At 42.0% G+C, this 21,813-nt stretch overlaps 1 protein-coding gene across 8 annotated transcripts in view; it reads left to right on the forward strand.

Annotated features, from left to right (window-relative positions):
- The window catches only part of rgs20 (regulator of G protein signaling 20), a 278,451-nt gene that overhangs the window by 80,940 nt on the left and 175,698 nt on the right, over positions 1 to 21,813 (forward strand). For 2 of the 8 annotated variants that reach the window (XM_072570539.1, XM_072570537.1), the window contains exon 1: positions 8,338 to 8,517. The exons of 4 other annotated variants lie outside the window; for them this stretch is intronic. The gene's annotated coding sequence lies outside the window, so the exon portion shown is untranslated. Of the gene's footprint in view, positions 1 to 8,337; positions 8,518 to 8,823; positions 8,906 to 10,113; positions 10,170 to 21,813 lie in introns of those variants that run through there. 2 more of the 8 variants (XM_072570538.1, XM_072570540.1) reach the window with 2 other exon arrangements.

The following is a 21,813-nucleotide window of genomic DNA, read 5'->3' on the forward strand; positions in this document are numbered from 1 at the left end:
TTTTCCAGCTGTCCCTTTACCTGCGAACATCTGCTACCAATCAACTTTTGAAAGATGGGCCAATGGGCTGAGAAGTGGCAGATGGAGTTTAATTTAGATAAATGTGAGGTGCTGCATTTTGGGAAAGCAAATCTTAGCAGGACTTATAAACTTAATGGTAAGATCCTGATGCCTTTTAGGAATGTTGCTGAACAAAGAGACCTAGGAGTGCAGGTTCATAGTCCTTGAAAGTGGAGTTTCAAGTAGACAGGATAGTGAAGGCGGTGTATGGTATGCTTTCCTTTAATGGTCAGAGTATTGAGTACAGGAGTTGGGAGGTCATGTTGCGGCTGAACAGGACATTGGTTAGGCCATTTTTGGAATACTGTGTGCAGTTCTGGTCTCCTTCCTATTGGAAAGATGTTGTGAAACTTGAAAGGGTTCAGAAAAGATTTACAAGAATGTTGCCAGGGTTGGAGGATTTGAGCTATAGGGAGAGGTTGAATAGGCTGGGGCTGTTTTCCCTGGCGTGTTGGAGGCTGAGGGGTGACCTTATAGAGGTTTATAAAATCATGAGGGGCATGGATAGGATAAATAGACAAAGTATTTTCCCTGGGGTGAGAGAGTCCATAACTAGAGAGCATAGGTTTAGGGTGAGAAGGGAAGGATATAAAAGTGAACTAACGGGCAACTTTTTCAGATGTAGGTTTGCTCACTGAGCTGGAAGGTTCATTTCCAGATGTTTCGTCACCCTACTAGGTAACATCTTCAGTGGGCCTCTGACGAAACACTGCTGATAATTTCTGCTTTCTATTTATATGTTTGCGTTTCTTTGAGTTGGTGATGCCATTTCCTGTGGTGATGTCATTTCCTGTGGTGAAGTCACTTCCTGTTCCTTTTCTCAGGGGGTGGTAGATGGGGGCCACCAAAACCTCAACCTGAGCTACAAATCTTCTCAAAACTCGCTAAGGGCAACTTTTTCACGCAGAGGGTAGTATGTGTATGGAATGAGCTGCCAGAGGAAGTGGTGGAGGCTAGTACAATTGCAACATTTAAAAGGCATCTGGATGGGTCTATTAATAGGAAGGGTTTAGAAGGATATGAACCGAGTGCTGGCAGGTGGGACTAGGCTGAGATGGGATACCTGATGGCATGGACAAGTTGGACCGAAGGGTATGTTTCCATGCTATTTCTATGACTCCGTGACTCTATGAGATGTGCAAATCACATTTTGCCAAGAGAGGTGGTAGAAGCAGAAACGTTAGCAAACTTTAAGAGACAGTGAGATAGACACATAAATAGGTAAGGAAAGGAGGGATATGAACCATTTGGATGCAAATGGGATTAGTTTAGAATGATATCATGGTCAGAACAGACGTTTTGGTCTGAAGGGTCTGTTTCTGTGCTGTAATGTTCTATATACTACATTATTGTTCACAGAGATCAGTGCTAAGAATGTACCTAATTACAATATACGTGAATGACTTGGAGTACAGAAATGAATATACTGTTGCTAAATTTGCAGATACGCAAAAATAATTGGAAAGGCAAATTGTGAGAGGAATACAGGTAGACTACAAAGAGTAAAGTGATTGGACAAGAATTTGGCAAATGCATTATGTTGTGGGAGAATGTGAAGGTATTCACTTTGAAAGAGAGAGCAAAAGAACAAAGTATTATTTAAGTGGAAAGAAACAGCAGAAATCTAACACAAAAGGACTTGGGGATACTTGTGCACAAAAATACAGTCAGTTCTGCTATAACTCGCATTTCTTCAATGAAAATTTGCTATGAAGCGATTGAAGAGTTTAGACCATTATTTGTCGAACACAAACTTTTTTTACCTGTATTAACTATAACACAATTCCAGTTCCATTGGTTTAAATGGTGTTGCTATTACACGATTTTCTTATAACACGGGATTGCATGGGAACAGCACTATCACATTACGTCAGAATAGACTGTAGCTGGCAAACAGATGCAATAGGTATTCAGGAAAGCTAACAAAATGTTGGCCTTTATTTCAAAAGGATTACAGCATATGAATCAAGAAGTCTTATTGCAACTGTATAAGGTGTGGGTCAGGCCACATGGCCAGTTTTAGTAACTTTATTTGAGTAAAAATATCATTTCATTGGAGACAATTCAGTGAAAGTTCACCAAGATGATCTCTGCATGGAGGGATTATTTTACGAGCAAAGGTTAAACATGTTTGGGACATATAATAAACACTTGGCAATTTAAGATTAAGGTGAGAAGGGATTTCTCCTTTCAGAGGGTTGAGCATCTTTGAACCTCCTTGTCACAAAGAACTGTAGGGGTAGAGTCCTTGTGCATATTTAACGTTGAGATAGATAGATTCTTGATCAGTAGGGGAATCAAAGGTTGTGGCAAAAATGCAGAAAATTGGACCTGAGGAATATTGGATCAGCCATGATGACTTTGATTGGCAAAGCAGGCTCAAGGCACTGCTCCTGTTCCTATTTCATACAGCATTATGGTTTTATGTAAACACACATCAAGGTCCCTCTGATTGTCCATACTTCCTGGGATCCTACCATTCAACATGTACTCCTTTCAATGGTTAGTCCTCACTTTTCAGGATTAAGTTCAATTTGCCAGCCAATATGTAATGTCCTATAGTTGAAGGCTTTCTTTGTCTCCATTTACCATCCCACAGATTTCAATGTCGCCAGCAAACTTGCAAATCATACCTTCTACAGTTATGTTTAGATCATTATATGCACAACATACAGCAAGGGACCCAGCACCAAATCCCGTGGCATACCACTGGACACAGGCTTCCAGTTCCAAAAATATCTTTCATCCATCACCGTCTGCTTTTCATCTTTCAATCTCTATAATATGATTGTTCATGGAAACCTTTGGCATGTAAGGTAGTGAATGTACAAAATTTGCTCTAATTCTCAGAATGCAAAATCTTGCATTATGCCTTATCCTTGGAAAATATTCTGATTTAAGAAACTTCCCAATGGTGTTCCCAGTTTCTGTGAACATGGCAATCACTCTACCTTGTACGCAATTTGATTTTGTAATGGTGTTTATCTATTGTGACTATGAATTCTTTTCTCTTCCATGTTTTAATGCTTTTTCCAAACACTACCTGGTGGCTGAGATGTGAGATGTGGCTATTTCAGTAAAATCTTATGAGTGTTTTGTTCCTATCCTCAGGGCCCCTGTGTCTTGGGATGGGAATAAGATTACTTGATTCAATGCTGAGATATTGCCACCTTGTCCCCAAACATGAATGCTTCTGTGGTAAGCCACTCCTTGGTATTGCCTTATTTGGAAACACTTCCACTTCTCCACTGGAACAGAATTCTGATATCACTGATTGGTAGGAGACTGGGGTACATGGAAACAGACAGGTCCTTAAATCCCTTAAGGAGAATCACGTAAATATCTTTCAGTGCCTCAGAAACTGACCATTTACCTTTCAACGGAAGATAATTATGGTTGTTAGAGGTCAGTTATCTCAGTTCCAGGGCTGGAGCTGCTCAGGGTAGTGTCTTATGCCCAGCAATCTTTAGCTGCTTCATCAATGACCTTGCCTCCAAGGTCAGAAGTGGAGATGATTTCACAATGTTTAGCACCATTCACAATTCCTCAGATACTGAAGCAGTCCATGTCTAAATGCAACAAGAACTGGACAAACTCCAGGCTTGGGCTGACAAATGGCAAAGTCAAATTTGGACCACACAATTATCTGGCAATAAATATCTCCCATAAGAGATAATCTTACCAGTGACATTCAATGATTTTATCAACACTGAATCTTCCCACTTCCAACATCCCGGGGATTGCCATTGACCAGAAACTCAACTTGACTCACCATATAAACGTAATAGCTACAAGAGCAAGTCAGAGACCAGGAATAATATGATGAGTAACTCACCTCCTATATCCCCAAAGTCTGTTCACCATTTACTAACTACAAGTCAGGAGTGTGATGGAATACTCCCCACTTGCCTGGATGGGTGCATTACCAGCAAAACTCAAGAAGCTTGACACTGCCCAGGACAAAGCAGACTAGTCAATTAGAACCACATCCATTCCCATTGACACTCAGTAGCAGCAGTGAGTGATATCGATAAGATAATATTACTTACAATGTGTAAACAGGCCCTTCGGCCCAACAAGTCCACACCGACCCGCCACCCACCCAGACCCTTTCCCCTACATCTAACTCAATAGGCAATTTAACTTGGCCAATTCTCCTAACCTGCACATTTTTGGACTGTGGGAGGAAACCAGAGGAAACCCACGCAGACACGGGGAGAATGTGCAAACTCCACACAGAGAGTCGCCTGAGGCGGGAATTGAACCCAGGTCTCTGGCACTGTGAGGCAGCAGTGCTAACTACTGTGCCACTGTGCCACCCACACATCGACAGGGGGACAATGTACAAACTCAACACAGACAGTCACCTGAGGGTGGAATTGAAACCGGGTCCCTGGTGCTATGAGGCAGTCGTGTTAACCACTGACCCACCGCGCCACCCAAAATCTTTTATTTAAACAATTCAATTCCATTGACATAAATATTTTGCAATTACAGTAGCTTAAACTTCTTCAGTTCACACAACTTTAACATCACTAACTAATTTCTCCTGTCTTGGAAGCTCCACAAGCAAGAAACTACTTCTGCTGAGCTGACTGGTTCCACTAATTTAACTAAAAAATTTTGTTTTCCTTCTAGGAGAAAATGTGTAATTTTCTGCACTGAATTCTGAGCTCTTTGCAACTTAAACACTGAATCTTCTCTTCTTAATTCAAACTAAATGAATTGCCTTAATGCACTTCCCAACACTATGAACATTTCATCCATTAATATGACAGCGGATTCTCCTAGGCTCTCTACCTCCAACATATGCTTTCTTGGAACTGCTATATTCAGGTCACTGTTTGAAAGTGACTTTATAACCATTAACATATAAACATTCACAGAACATATCCAAATTTTCAAATCCAAATCTAAAAGCATTACTGATGTATTATCTTTCATCACAACTTGATTGATACTCCAATTATTGGACTCAAAATCCATTTCTTTCAGTATCAGTGGACTGCAATTCCAGAATGCAGCTGCAGAGTGCACTATAGCAACTTTCTATGTTTATTTCTCCAGTACTTCTCAAATGTCATCAATTATCACCAAGACAAAAGAATGCTTACAAGTTCCTTCCAGGTCACATACCATCCTCTGCTGGACAAATATTATAGTTTCTTCATTGACACTGGATCAAAATCCATTAATTCCCAATTAAAATATGAAGTACAAAAATGTGAAAACAGATACAAATTTGAATGGGAAGGCAAATGGAATTTGGACTTTTAATGCAGAGAAACTAACATAACGTTAGAAAGTATAAAAGCATTGAAGGTTTACTATAAATTTACAGAGTGCTGGTGAGACCACATTGGGAATATTGAGTATAGTTTTGGTTTCTTTACATAAGAAGGATATGTTTGCATGAAAAGCAGCTCAGAGAGAGGCACAAACCTGATTCCTGTGATGAAGATGTTGTCTTATGAGGAAAGGTTTGACAGGTTGGGCTTGGATCCATTGAAGTTTAGAAGAATCAGAAGTAATCTTATTAAAGCATTTAACATCCTGAGGGGACTGTACAGCATAAATGCTGAGATGTTTTTCCTTTTGGGAGAGACTAGGGAGCTCTGTTTAAAAATAAGGTAACTCCCATTTATTGTCAAAGGGTAGAGGAGGTAGATAGCAAAGTACAATGAAGGCCATATTCAGGTTAGCCATGATATTATCAAATGTTAGAGCAGGCCTCAGTGGCCTATCCACCAAAAGCTAGTGTGGGATTACAATGAGTATAAGAAGCTGTCGCAAGGACAAGCTCTTTCACCACTTTTTGAGATAAATTTGAGATGGCAATATGAATATGCCATTGTCATGTCATCCACATTCTGTGAACAAGTTTAAACAAAACATGATGGAAAATCTGTAACCTGCTCATTGGTGTTTAACACTAAATTCACTACAATATTATTTTGATTACCATGGCAATCATGAATCAAATCTATTTGTTCATGTTATTGTTATTTCACCCAACTGTCAAGTAAACTGACCTCAAAGTCATTGGATGTAATTAACTAAAGATTGTTCTGGCTTATTTATGTCATAATTCAATTCTTGATCACTACTGCTATATTTGTTTTGGTTTGAGGTCAGTCTCACTCTTGCTTTCCCAAAGAAGGTTTATGATGCATCTTCAGCAGAGATGGGAACTGCTTGGCAGTGGCACTGCAACCAGACTATTAAGAGATCCAGTGACCACCCTACAGCATTTTTACAGTAAGTTCGATTCATAAGGACAAGTTCATTATTGTGCTTTTAGAAAACACCCAACTTATACCATTCATACCAGATAAATGTCAGGCAGACATCGCCAATAAAAGATAGCGTCACCACTGCCCTGGTTGTTCAATGGTGTTACCATCATGGCTCCACCACTACCAACATCCTGGAAGTTACAATTGACCAGTAGCTCAATTAGACTTGCCATAAAAATACACTGGCTGCAAGAACAGGCCTGGCACTAGGAGTATTGCAGTGAGTAATTCAACTTCTGATTTCCTAAAGCGTATTCACCACCATAAGTCAGGAATGTAATTGAATATGCTCAACTTACCTGGATGATTGCAGCTCCAACAACATTCAAGAAGCTTGACACTATTTATGCAAAAGCAGCCTGCTTGATTAGCACATCCACATACATTCATTCACTCCACCACTAATGCTCAGTAGTAGCAGTGTGTACAAGCTACAAGATATACTGCAGAAATTCACCAGAGATCCTTAGTCAGCACAACCACTTCCATCTAGAAAGGCAAGTGCAGGCAACCATGGGATCACCATCATTGCAAGTTTCCATCTAAGCCTCTCACCGTGCTGCTTTGGAAACATATTACAGTTCATTCGCTGTGACTGGATCAAAATTTTGGAATTACCTCCCTATTTACCTACAGCATATGGACTGCGGTGGTTAAAGAAGGCAGGTCGTCTCCATCTTATCAAGGGGAACAAATATTGGCCAGCTAGCAATTTCCATGGTCCACAAGTCAAAAATTGAAGGCACCTGTGACTCCTATTATTCAACTTAGATAACACAGGAGAGTTGGCAATAAGCTCATGGACCTGAAACACAAATCCCGTTTCTCTTTACAGAGGTTTTGCTTGATCTGCTGTGTATTTCCAGCTTTTTCTAATGTTATTCCAGATGTCCAGCATCGGCAGGTATTTTTAAATTGTAATAGGGTCTATCCATAGTCTTGGCTATTTCTTGTCATGGAGAACAATGACCATTCGAAAGAAAAGGGAGAAAACGATAACGCAGTCGGAAGATATTTTTGGCCATTATAATTTTATTTTGGCATAAGTTGCTGTTTGTCTTCACCCATTGAGAGCAAGGGCTCCAGCAATTTTCATTGAGCTCGTAATTCATTGTGATTTGGTCAATGTTGATTTATGCTAGATTTGCATAAGAGATTTACCTGGTAACGATGAAAGAGGAAAGGAGACAGGCAGATATAAACCTGATGGGTTTTATCGCTCAGTTATGTACTTTTCGTATTTGGTTCAAAGCACAAAACGAATCCTGTACGTACAGCGCATTTATTAACTTTTTTAAAAAAATCCTAAAAGTTTGTTGTGTATAGTTTGATTTTGTTTAATGGTTGAGGTTTTTCTGAGGAGGTCTTGTATGTGTGAGAAAGATCTTTTTTCCGCCGTGCTGTAATAACAGTGCAGGTTCCACTCGACACTCATTACGACCAAGGATCAAACGGCGCTGCCAGGCAACCACATGGTAGCACCTCACCCCCTAATTTTGGCTGAGGTTTTTGAGACCGAAGAGATTCCCTTCTGGAGCCACTGAATCCAAACCAATCATGGACCTCTCAATCTAATTAGCCCCAGTTCCAAATTACCGAAAAACAGACATATTGAAAATGTATTCTCCCTGGCCACCTGTACAATGCACGTTTCGTTTTCACGCTGATGGTGTTGATTTGATTTTGCATTAAAATATGTTTAGAAATAGCATGTTGATAAATTATTATTGACTGATTGCCCACCTGTTGCAATATTGACATATACCTTCAGCTCTAAATGCTAATGATAACTGGGCAGATATGGAAGGGTATGTACTTGAGATTTTAATGTACTGCGGATCGTGTTGCTGCTAGAAAAATAAGGGGAGGTGGGAGGAACTGCTACATCCCTCCCTAACTCCCGAGCGATTCAACCGTCTTTTTCGACCGATTCCACCAACGATATTATTGCCGGATGATCTGACTTTTCGCTCGTGCGACCTTCTCTCTATATAAGGGAGGGGGGTAGGGCTGGGAGAGACTGTGTGTGTGTGTGAGAGAGAGCGATACCTTCCGGGCGAGGTGAGCCATGTTCATTGACAACGACGAGTGAACGCAGAGAGAAATCCGTAAACTTAAACAGAGCTCATGCGCCGAGTGAAATAATTTAAACCAAAGAAAGGTGAGTGTAAGCGTAGACATTTCTTGATTTAAGGACTATTCTTACCTTCATTGTTCGTTTGAGTTTTTATTGTTCATGTTTAAAAGGATGGTCCGATTAATATAAAATCAATTAGCGATGTTTATCATTATATTTGACGCAATTTGATTTTACAATTATTAGTTTTTTATATTTAAGGTTATATCTCACAAGGTCTGATCTTCGCGCTGCTAGTGGTTATGTATGACATATTTCTTTTTGATATATACATTGAAGTGATCAGCACATACAGCCTGACACAATAGGCAACAGCTTAGTGAGCAGATTGCTTGGGTCCCTGGCTGGTCTCTGCACTATCTCTGTCACCAGGGAGCCCCGGTTCTAACTCGGGCCAATTCAAGGAAGTGACGTGAGTGTTATTTATGTATCAGGTCATTCTTAACCTAAGGAAATATTCTATCATTCTTATATATAAATTACTATTTGCCTCAGCAATATCCAGAGACAATCGCCGCTCTGAATCTCACACCGTCCATTTTATGGTTGCCTATGCCCACCTTCTGCCTGTTTCTGTGGACCATTTGGCTATATTTTCAGTTGCATTTTAATTTCTTATGGATTTTTTTTGCTGTAATTGTTGTGATTTTTCACTTCCGATTTGACAATTTAATCTGTAATCACACGAAGAATCCTGCAGTAGACGACAAAAACCATCCCCCTGCCCTGTTTGTTATGTTGCTGAGCTATTTGTAGAAAATGGCAGGGAGGATGCAATGGTTCAGAGCACTTCAATTATTGTATTTTAAGAGGGAGTGATAATAAAACCAAATGCGGCGTTGGAAATAGGACCGCGGTCACTGTAGATAGCCACACGGTCCGCGCCATAAATTTTAGCTGTTGTCAGATTTTAGTGCAAATGATCCAAAGTCAATTTGAGTCTGTCCGTATTTATGTAGTACCACTTTAGCCAGCTGTTTAAATATGGACAGATCTGTTAATAATAAACACGCCTCGTCATCCCCAAATATAGGATGGCAATTGAAATTCGGTTTTTGTTTATTTTTGTTTGTGAGGGAGCTTATTCCCCTGGGATGGGCTTTGCGGATGTTGCTGTTGCTGTTTCGGCTTTCTGTATGCTGCATCCCTAACACAAAAATCTGCGCTGACATCTCAAAACATTTAATGCATCGTGAGAATTTTACATAACTGAGGAGAGAAAGGAACTGCAGACCGTAATCGAAGGCATCATGTTCGTCGGGGGTTAGATAGGGGGTGGCGAAAAGATACATCGTGGACGAACGGGTGCACTTGAGCAATTTAATCGGTCCTCTATGGCATCCACGGTTCACGCCAGAATTTTATTCGGGACGGGCTGGCTGGTTTGAGAGATACAAGTTGTGCCCTGCAGTTGTGCAAACCGAGAGTTGGAGGTGATAAATGAGGAGATATGCACGCTAGGGTTTGAGAACCCGGAGGGAGGGAACATGGGAATTTCTGGACGGAAAGAGAGATTTCTATTTCTCCGGTCTCTCAAACGGGAGGGGGAAATGAGGGGCTTGCAAGCGGCCGTGCGCATGCGCGGGTCTGTGAGGGGGAGGTGGGGGTTGCTGAGTGCGGAGCCCCTGGAGGGAGGAGAGGCTGGAGCTTACTCGCTCGGGGAAGGTGGTTGCACTGTGAGTACTGGGGCTGCCATCCAACCCCCATCCTCACACTTCGCCGAGGGAAAGAGCGCGCGTACTGCAGTCCTCGCGTGTCCAGCCCGGGTGTGGGGTCGGACGAGGGTGGTTTGCGTTCCCCACATTGGAGCTAGATGGGTCCGACAATAATTGTAGGCAAGCTCTTGTTGTAACTATTATTATTATTTTACCGCTATCGTTGGCGGGGCTCAGTGGCCAGCTGTCAGTGGTGTGAAGATTGCAGCGTGCAGTATGTAGAGTAAGGCTCCAGTCAATGGCATTTCTCGTTTTGTGTAATTTTTTAAAACTATACTATTTGCCGGTTGGAAGTGTGCAAACTGGGTACAGCTTGTTGTGCTGCCTCGTGTAGGGGAGTGAACCCCAGTCGCTGAGCTGGAGCCGCGGCTACTCAGCCAGGTGAGGCCGCTCCCCCCAAACACCAGAAATCCGCCCATTGGTGTAGTTCCTTCCTCTCTGCTGATTCATTTGGTTGTATGGTCCCAGATACAAGGTAAAAACTTAATAATGACCGACTTGACACTGACATTTTTTACAAACCCACCAACTCCCACAGCTACCTGGATTACACCGCTTCCCACCCGACCTCTGGCAAAAATGCCATCCCATATTCCCAATTCCTCCGCCTCTGCTGTATCTGCTCCCAGGAGGACCAGTTCCACCACAGAACACACCAGATGGTCTCCTTCTTTAGAGACTGCAATTTCCCTTCCCACGTGGTTAAAGATGCCCTCCAACGCATCTTGTCCACATCCCGCACCTTTGCCCTCAGACCCCACCCCACCAACCGTAACAAGGACAGAACGCCCCTGGTGCTCACCTTCCACCCTACCAACCTTCGCATAAACCAAATCATCTGCCAACATTTCTGCCACCGCCAAAAAGACCCCACCACCAGGGATATATTTCCCTCCCCACCCCTTTCCACCTTCTGCAAAGACCGTTCCCTCCGTGACTACCTGGTCAGGTCCATGCCCCCCTACAACCCACCCTCCCATCCTGGCACCTTCCCCTGCCACCGCGGGAACTGCAAAACCTGTGCCCACACCTCCTCCCTCACCTCCATCCAAGGCACTAAAGGAGCCTTCCACATCCATCAAAGTTTTACCTGCACATCCACCAATATCACTTATTGTATCCATTGCTCCCGATGCGGTCTCCTCTACATTGGGGAGACTGGACGCCTCCTAGCAGAGCGCTTTAGGGAACATCTCCGGGACACCCGCACCAATCAACCACACTGCCCTGTAGCCCAACATTTCAACTCCCCCTCCCACTCTGCCAAGGACATGGAGGTCCTGGGCCTCCTTTACCGCCGCTCCCTCACCACCAGACGCCTGGAGGAAGAACACCTCATCTTCCATCTCGGAACACTTCAACCCCAGGGCATCAATGTGGACTTCAACAGTTTCCACATTTCCCCTTCCCCACCTCACCCTAGTACCAAACTTCCAGCTCAGCACTGTCCCCATGTCTTGTCCTACCTGCCTATCTTCTTTTCCAGCTATCCACTCCACCCGCCTCCCTGGCCTATCACCTTCATCCCCTCCCCCACTCACCTATTGTACTCTATGCTACTTTCTCCCCACCCCCACCCTCCTCTAGCTTATCTCTCCACCCTTCAGGCTCTCTGCCTTTATTCCTGATGAAGGGCTTTTGCCCGAAACGTCGATTTTACTGCTCCTTGGATGCTGCCTGAACTGCTGTGCTCTTCCAGCACCACTAATGCGCATCAGCCATGATTGAATGGCGGAGTGGACTCGATGGGCCGAATGGCCTTACTTCCACTCCTATGTCTTATGGTCTTATAATCCAGAATCTGGTCCCAGATACAATCCGCCCACCTTCCCCCACTTCCAAGTAAACAACATGTTGAAGGCAGCTAAACCCCTATCTCCTCAGCACACTCTTAACCAAAGCATGGCAATAGCGTGCAAAATCCGTATTTCTGAACCGAAAGGAGAACTTTACTTGAATTATTGTTACATTTTAATTGTCAAGATAAACCTGTAACCTTGAAATATAGTTTAATTTGTGTTGATGATCCCAGGTTTTTTGTTTGAGTGGGGAGTCAGAGGAAAAGGTCTTCTTTTGGAAATGGGGTCGTTTCCAGTACTTGCCAGAGTACAATATTGATCAGTATCACCATACTGTGATAGCGGATGTTGTGGCTGCAAGTGTGCGCATCTTTGAATTTACGGAGCTGCCATGTAACACTGAACACGGCAATCATTGTGGTGCTGCTTTGTGGACAACGAACAGCTTGAGCTTCAGCTCCAGAGGTTGCATTGTATGGAATACAACTAGGACAGAACTATGTGATATTCAGTTTTGGATGGATTAGGAAGTTGGCAGCGAAAATCGTAACTGGTAAATGTCTGCTGGGGATATAGATTGGATGTGTCCTTGGAAAATAGAACCTGCGAATGCCTTCCCAGGTTCAGGATGTCGGAAAATTAGGGAACAACCCTATTAATGTGTACCAGGATCAGCAGGCAGTCATTTAACAGCAGATGTGTGACACTGAACCTGAGTTATGCATCAGAGATCAAACCTCAAAACAAGTTGTTGCCTCTCTTTTTACTGAGTGTTGCTATCTAGGAGCACATATATATTTCCAAACCAAGACCACCTCCTTACATGGGTTTGTGATTTATATGTTAATCATATCTTTAAACTTTTAGATTGTCGTTATATTTATCACTGAATCATAACACCAATAACTTGGTTGAAAAGACTTCATGTGCAAAATAGAGATTCTGCTGCGGTGATTGCAGATTTCATTAAGACGGTGTAGTACACAGCCTACTATTCCTGCATTTGAGGGTGAAAAATCACTTCATTAACTCCAACCAAGGACAAAACAACATTTGGCTGGACTGCAGATTTCAGATTAATTGTATAACTCTTTCAACAATAAGCTATCATTCAAGTCATACAGCAACAACTATCAAGCCGAGCAAATACGTCAGTCAAGATAGGCTTTACATAGTTAAAATTTTGTAATATGTATTTTTTACATACATTGCTGCCCTGAATGGTGTAAGACCATTCATACTGTTTAAAACTAATAAATAATTAAATGTAAGTAGCCAGTTAGGGGTTTACATTTACAGACAGGTTATACATTTAGACAAAGATGATTAGCCATCTTAACATTAATGAGCAATTCACTATTCTATTTCTCTATTGGTATAATTTTTTAAAAATGTCAGTTGACCATTGTCTACATTAGATAACAAATTCTAAAGGAATAGATCTTCAGCCACCTAAGTTATTGTTTTGATTTTGAAATGTAGGACAGCCTGTTATGGATAGAGGCAGTATAACCGGGCATACAGATTGACAGACAATAAAGAAAGATGTACCAATAAGCTGATCAATGGCTATACTATAATTCATATTTATATTTTCAGTTAGTGTGTTTTAAAGAAATGCAGCTATTCCTATTTCTCTCAATTCAAGGTTTGAGTTCAGCGTTGCTGGCAGTGCTAGGATTGCACTGCTGCTGCAAGGAGTAAAGTTTAAGGAAAGAGGTCCTTTTTGGAACCTGGTGGTGGAAACCTTCTGGAAGCTGTAAACATGAAGTGGATAGTCAGAATTGGAGTATTTTGTTTTCAATTCCATAAAAGAGAAATTAGATTTTTGATATAGAAGATAGATTATAGGCTTGGAAACTGAAAGTTTCAGATGTGCAGTGGGCACCACCAAAATTAATCTGAGATAGGATTTACATCCAGTTTTCAAAGATCAGTGTGATTAGTGTTTTTGGCAGGCTGCCAGCAGCATTGCTATCTCCATTTGGGAGATTGCCTTCATGAAGAGAGATGGGAAATACCTGCAGGATTCAGACCTCTGCACAACACTTCCGAAAACCTAGCAGGCTACATAAAAATGTTATTTGTTGCCTTCATGTCAAATCTGATATTTGTGTTCTACACATCAGTAGTGCTACACTGAGTTGATGTTCTGATTTGTCATCTTTAAATACTTTATGGCATTTCCCTTGTCTAGCAAAGCCAATTAACTGTTGGATGCAGATCTTCCTAACATCCATTGTTACCATGGCAGTAATATTTGTGTAACTGTTTTGTTGCCTTCTAACTAAGCTACTTCTGAATTGGTAGCTTCAGCATTCCCTTATCAGTGCTAGTGGAAAATACAAAATGTAAATATTACACCAGTGAAGAGTGAGAGGGAAAGTCCCAAGAAGAACAAATGATTTTAGAATTTGGAACAAAACATAAAACATAGAGTATAGAACAGTACAGGCCCTTTGGCCCATGATGTTGTGCTGGCCTTTTATCGTACTCTAACATCAGACTAATCTAAATACCCTTCATTGTACTAACTTCCATGTGCCTATCCAAGAGTCACTTAAATGCCCCTAATGTATCTGACTCTACCACTACCGATGGAAGTTCATTCCACGCATTTACCATTCTCTGAGTAAAGAGACATCTCCCTTAAACCTTCCTCCAGTTACCTTAAAGTTATATCCCCTTGTGGTAGACACTTGCGCCGTGGGAAAAAGTCTCTGGCTATCCACTCTATCTAAACCTCTCAACATTTTGCACACCTCTATCAAGTCACGTCTCATCATCCTTCGCTGCAGTGAGAAACGTCCTAGCTCCCTCAACCTTTCTTCATAAGACGTGCCCTCCAGTCTAGGCAGCATCCTGGTAAATCTCCTCTGCACCCTCTTTAAAGCTTCCACTTCTTTCCTGTAATGAGGTGATCAGACCTGAACACAGTATTCCAAATGTGGTCGAACCAGGACTCTATAGAGCAGCAGCATAACCTTGTGGCCCTTAAACTCAATCTCCCTGTTAATGAAAGCCAACGTACCATGCGCCTTCTTAACAACCTTATCAACCTGGGTAGCAACTTGAAGGGATCTATGGACATGGGCCCCAAGATCCCTCTGTTCCTCCACACTGCCAAGAATACTGCCTATAATGCTGTATTCTGCATTCAAATTTGAACTTCCAAAGTGAATGACTTCACACTTTTCCAGGTTGCATTCCATCTGCCATTTATCAGCCCAGTTCTGCATCCTGTCAATGTCTTGTTGCAACCTACAACAGCCCTCCACACTGTCCACAACTCCATTAACCTTTGTATCATCTGCAAACTTACTAACCTACGTTTCCACTTCCTCATTCAAGTAATTTATAAAAATCACAAAGAACAGAGGTCTCCAAACCAATCCCTGTGGAACACCACTGGTCACCGAGATCCAAGCTGAATACTTTCCATCTACCACCACCCTCTGTCTTCTGTAGGCTAGCCAATTTTGTATACAGACAGGCAGTTTTCCCTGTACCCCATGCCTCCTTCCTTTCTGAATGATCCTACCATGGGGAACCTTATCAAGCACCTTGCTAAAATCCATGTACACCACATCCACTACTCTACCTTCATCAATGTGTTTTGTCACATCTTCAAAGTATTCAATAAGGTTTGCAATGCATGACCTGCCCATCAAAAGCCATGCTGATTATCTCTAATCAAACTATGATTTTCCAAGTAATCATAAATCCTACCTCTCAGAATCCTTTCCAATACTTTACCCACCACAGCCGTGAGACTGACTGGTCTGTAATTCCCAGCGTTATCCCAGTCATCTGGCACTACTCCAGTGGACAGTGAGGGCACAATAATCATCACCAAAGGTGCAGCAATCTCTTCCTTCGCTTCCTGTAGTAACCTAGCATTATCCCATCCGGACTAGGGAATTTATCGATCCTTATGCTTTTCAATGTTTTCAGCACATCCTCCTTCCTAACATCAGCCTGTTCTAGCATATCAGTCTGTTTCACGATGTCCTCAGAAACGCCAAGGTATAATTTTATAAAAATTGATGGAATTGAGCAAATGTAGAAAAAAATTAAATTGAAACATGAAATATGAAGCAGTCTATAGAGGTGTATGGATTCAAGAATAGATGCAATTCAGAGATATTAGGTGAAATCATGTGGAGCTATCAGGATCTTAACCACCAGAGGGATGGCCTCATGGTATTGTTGCTAATCTATTAATCTGAGATCCAAGGAATGTTACAAGATGGAGTTTGAATTCAATAAGAATATGGAATTAAAAATCATGTGATTACCATGAAAACATGGTCAGTTGTAGAAAAATAATCCAATTCATTAATGTAAATTAGAGAAGGAAATTACTTGTTCTGGCGTACATGTGACTGCAGACACAAACAAATATGGTTGACTTGTAACTGTCATCTGGACAGTTAAGAGTGGGGCAAAAAATGCTGGCCTTTGTCGTGATGGGTAAAAACAATGACTGCAAATGCTGGAAACCAGAGTCTAGATTAGAATGGTGCTGGAAAAGCACAGCAGTTCAGGCAGCATCCGAGGAGCAGTAAAATCCACGTTTCAGGCAAAAGCCCTTCATCAGGAATACAGGCAGAGAGCCTGAAGGGTGGAGAGATAAGTGAGAGGAGGGTGGGGATGGGGAGAAAGTAGCACGATGCCCTAATCCTCTGAATGAATTGCAAAAAATTGCGCTTGAGGCCAAGGGGGCTGAGAAATAAATGGGAGGAGGTTGGGGCTAAGGGTTTCGCTGCTCCTTGGATGCTGCCTGAACTGCTGTGTTCTTCCAGCACCACTAATTCAGAATCTGGTTTCCAGCATCTGCAGTCATTGTTTTTACCTAAGGAACAAGGTAGCTCAGAATGCAGTAGATAGATGAGGGTGGGGGGGTGATGGTGATAGGGTGGAGCAGATAGGTGGGAAGAAAGATGGAGGTAGGGCAGTTCAAGACGGCAGTGCAAGTAGGAGGATTGGATCTGGGATATGATGGGGGGAGGGGAGTAGTTACCGCGACACAGTGGATTAGGTTTTGCGTGTGTCCCGGAGATTTCTCTGAAATGTCTTGCAAGTCGATGTCCTGTCTCCCTCATGTTCTGTGTCTGTTGCTGTTGATGTGATCTCCTTTACATAGGGGAGACAGGACGCTAACTTGTGGAACATTTCAGAGAACATCTCAGGGCACACACCAAACAACCCCACTGCCTCCCACTCCGTCAAGTGCATGCAAGTCCTGGACCGCCTCCATCGCTAAATCCTAGCCACTTGATGACTGGAGAAAGAACACATTATCTTCTGCCTTGGGATCCTCCAATCACACGGAATCAATGTTGATTTCAGCAATTTCCTCATCTCCGCTCCCCCCTACCTTATCCCAGATCCAATCCTCCAACTTAACACTGCTCTCTCGAACTGTCCCATCTGTCCATCTCCCTTCTCTCATATCTGCTCCACCCTCCACTCCGACCTATCGCCATCACCCCCCCCGCCCCCTCATCTTCATCTATCTATTGCATTCCCAGCTACCTTGCCGCCAGCCCCACCCCCCTCCCATTTATCTCTCAGCTGTCTTGGGCCCACCCACCTTTCTGATTAAGAGCTTAGGCTTGAAACATCGACTCTCCTGCTCCTTGTGTGCTGCCTGACCAGCTGTGCTTTTCCAGCACCACACTTTTTGACTCTTGCATCTTGTTTCAGTCAAACACTTGACAGGCCTTCTCACGGCCTAAGTCCTGGTTGCTGCGATCTGCTATCCATTCAAAGGAAAGCAACATCACTGGTGAAATCATGGCCGAGGCCAATACTACACCCATTCAAGGCTTCACATCAGGAAGAATCCAGACATTGGTGACTTAGCATGAAGGGGTTCATGGGAGAAGGGTGTCAGCGCCAAGAGCATAGGCTGGCATTCATCAGTTCTCAACCCCCACACCACCCTCTTTCGATTGCTGGGTTCCTCCTCCTCCAGCTCCAAACCTACCACAGAGTGGGGGATAGGGAGCAGGATAAATGATTCCATTCGTTGAGAGAATGATAATGAGGAATCAGAAGAGAATGGAGGGGATTTAACACAAATTAAATGCACAGATTTTCAGGAGCCTTGGGATGATTATTACAGATATTAGAGAAAAGGATCAGGTCTTAAAGGCAGAGAACAGGACGATTGTAAAAACATGGTTTATTTAGAATAAAGATCTTGCAAACGTGCAAAGAAAAATAAGAGATTTTGAAGATATGGTTCTTAGGAAGGAAGCTGGTTTTCAAGTTTGAATATGACTGGAAGAGGCCGTCTACATGGATGGAAAGGATGGAAAGAAATACCATTGCACAAAATTAATACATACAGCATTCCTTGTTCGTGTTGGATAGCATTATTCTGTCCACTAATATTTAGAAATGATTAGGCTTATCCAGAAGACAATTGCTAATTTCCACATCTTTATGAAACAGAATGTTACCCCCGTATGAAGTAGTAATATTGCATAACCAAGATAACAAAGATTGCTACATAATCTTGAGCAAGACTTTATTTTCCTTTCCTGTATATACAAAATACAAATAAAAAGTAATTGTATACAAGTGAGAGAAACATGACAGGTGGTTGCAGGAAGCCAAACCGTTCTGAATTAGTGAGGATCAGTTTTCACTTCCAGTCATGTGACTATTCTAAGGTATTTAATCATTGGGAAAATTGTGTAACTCCAGGGTAAATTGTTAATTAGTTTGTTTTCTGGTACTGTCTTATTCATGTTGCATGAACCTGAAGTTGACTGTTTGCAATGTACTGCTAATAAGTTTAGACAGAATTTACATTGCTATTTCCTTACAAATTTATTAACGTAAATTGCAAACTACATAGCTATTTGTGTCACTAGTCACCTTATACAGTCGAACTTGCTCATGGTTCCAGTAGTACCCTGTTGAAACCATTTCTTTTGTAAAATTATTTAAATGTAAGACAAGGGACACTGAAAAGTTAGGACATTTGGAATGAAGAAAGGCTATTTGACCTTTCCAGTTTTTTTTTCTTTTACATATTTATGACAGTAATTTCTAACATGGATTTTTGCACCCAAGAAGAGTACTAAAAGTTCAAAAGTAAAATACTACAGATGCTGGAATTCTCGAATAGAAATAGTAATGCTGGAAGTACTTAGCAGGTCAGGCAAATGTCTGTTGAGAGAGAACGTTTTGATGAAGTGTTAACACCCTGAAACATCAAGGCCGTTTATCTCCATAGAATCGGCCTTATCTGCTGAGTATTTCAAGTATTTTCTGTCTTTATTTAAGAGCATCGGATCGTTTCAGTGGTGTTAATATTGTCAAAATACTAAATTCAGGCTGGATTGGAGTTTGGTATTTTGGGGCATAATTTAAACTGGCTGAATTTGAATTTATTTTTTGTCTCCTAGCAACCCAGGTACTGCGAGCTGCTGAACTAAATGTTACATTGTAATTTGTCCAGCATTCTGTGCTTGCTAAGTCCTTCGACTCCCTAGGGGTCAGTACCCTTTACACCTTCATAACACTTTTCCCCCTAAGAAAAAATGGACCATCATAATGAAAAAATGGCTTTTTTTTCTATTCTGTAAACACGTTACCATATCATACAGATAACTTTAATCTTAGTTTGCCCTAACTTCTTCCCATATAACCTTGGATAAATCCAAATCTCATCTAAACTTTATCAGTTAAATCCACAATGATGCATCTGCGATTCTTATGGCCCACAGCATGTGCCCTCTCTAGTATAAATGTAAGACTCTAATGAAGTACACTCATATTCTTGTCTTTAAATCATTCTAAGAATGTAACAGCATTGTGATCTGTGTACGTAACCATCTGCAACAAATTATTCATGACAAACATGTTAAAATGTTGTAACGCCAGTTCCAAACTCAATAGTTCTTTTTCGATCATGGAGTATTTCCTTTGGTGGATGTTGAGTTTCTTTGAAAAATAATCAACTGGCAGTTCAATTCCATCCCAATCTTCCTGTAGTAGTACAGCTCCAACTCCTATGTCACTAGCATCAATGGCAACTTTAAAAGGCTTTGAAAGCTTAGGTGCAGTGGTTAATATTACTTTCCAGTGGTCGAATGCCTCCTGCAGTTGCTGAGTCCACCAAAACTTTGTATTATTTTTCAGCAAATCGGTTAACGGTGCCACTACACTGCTGAAGTTTGCAACAAATTTCCGAGAGAATCCACTGAGTCCTGAGAATTGAAGCGCCTCTTCTAGGTTGATCATGGAAATTCCTCGTCTTTGCGTTCCGTGGGGTCAACCTTCCATAACCGATGTTATGTCCCAAGAACATCACCTCTGCTTTTGCGAATTCAGTTTAAAGTTTATTAGCAGTTTTGCTTCTTGTAGTCATTAAAAGCTCTGGCAACTGTACCATATGATCCTTCCAGCACTTAGTAAAGATCACTACATCGTCCAAATAGTTTGTTAACTCAGCCACAGCTCTGTTCATGAGTCTTTGGAATGTGGCAGGTGCATTCTTCATTCTAAAGGGCATTACTTTCAATTGATATGGTCCATTTGGGGTTACAAATGCAGAAAGTTTTTCACCATCTCTGATAAAGTAACCTGCTAGTAACCACACATTAAGTCCAACTTGGTGATGTAACTAGCTTGTCCAACTTTCTCAATGCAGTCCTCCAATCTAGGAACTGGATATGAGTTCAATTTTGAAATGGCGTTGACCTTCCGATAATCCCCGCAGAATCATTGAGTCATGTCTGGTTTGGGAACTAAGACGATCTGCAAACTCCACTCACACTGGGCTTGGTTCAATGATGGCTTCCACCTCTTTCTGGACTTGTCTGGCTTTGAAAGGATTAAGCCGATAGGGGTGTTTTATTGCAGCAGTATTCCCTACATCTACTCCATTTACAATAGCATTTGTCCTCCCCATCTGATTCTTACATATGTCCTTGTACTGCAGAAACAGATCTTTCAACTGTGTTCTGTGCTCATGAGATGACATCTTCATTTTTAAATCTATTTTGAGGCACATCAAAATCTATATCATCTGGACTTATTTCTCACTCTGTAGGGCAGTAACTAACACCTCTTCTCCAGTTCTTTCTCTCTAGTATAATACAGTTTCAACAGTTCACATGACATAGCCGATACCTTTTTTTCAATCAGGCATCTTTACTAGATAGTTCACTTGTCTCAACTTTTTCACAATTTGATAGGGACCTCTAAACCTGGCTTTGAAGGGATCTCCTATCACTAGTGATAGTTCTAACACGTCATCCCCTCGGGAAGATGTTCGAGTCTCGGCGTTTTTGTCTGCCACTTGCTTCGTTCTACACTGTGCCCTCTTGAGTTGCAGTTTAGCTAACTCACCTATTCTTTTTAGTCTCTCCCTCACCTCTGATACATAATCTAAGTGTGAGATCTCTGGCTTTGGACCTGTCAATTTTTCTATAATTAATTTCAAAGGACCTCTCACTTCATACCTGAATATTAACAAGAAGGGAGTGAACTGAGTAGATTCATTTTGGGCATCTCTGGCAAACAGGGTGGGCGGCACGGTGGCACAGTGGTGAACACTGCTGCCTCACAGCACCAGAGACCCGGGTTCAGTTCCCGCCTCAGGCAACTGTCTGTGTGGAGTTTGCGCATTCTCCCCATGTCTGTGTGGGTTTCCTCCGGGTGCTCAGGTTTTCTCCCACAGTCCAAAAATGTGCAAGTTAGGTGAATTGGCCATGTTAAATTGCTCGTAGTGTTAGGTGAAGGGGTAAATGTAAGGGAATGGGTCTGGGTGGGTTGCTCTTCGG

The sequence above is a fragment of the Chiloscyllium punctatum genome, chromosome 5, assembly GCF_047496795.1.
Source record: "Chiloscyllium punctatum isolate Juve2018m chromosome 5, sChiPun1.3, whole genome shotgun sequence".
NCBI classification, from domain to species: Eukaryota; Metazoa; Chordata; class Chondrichthyes; order Orectolobiformes; family Hemiscylliidae; genus Chiloscyllium; species Chiloscyllium punctatum.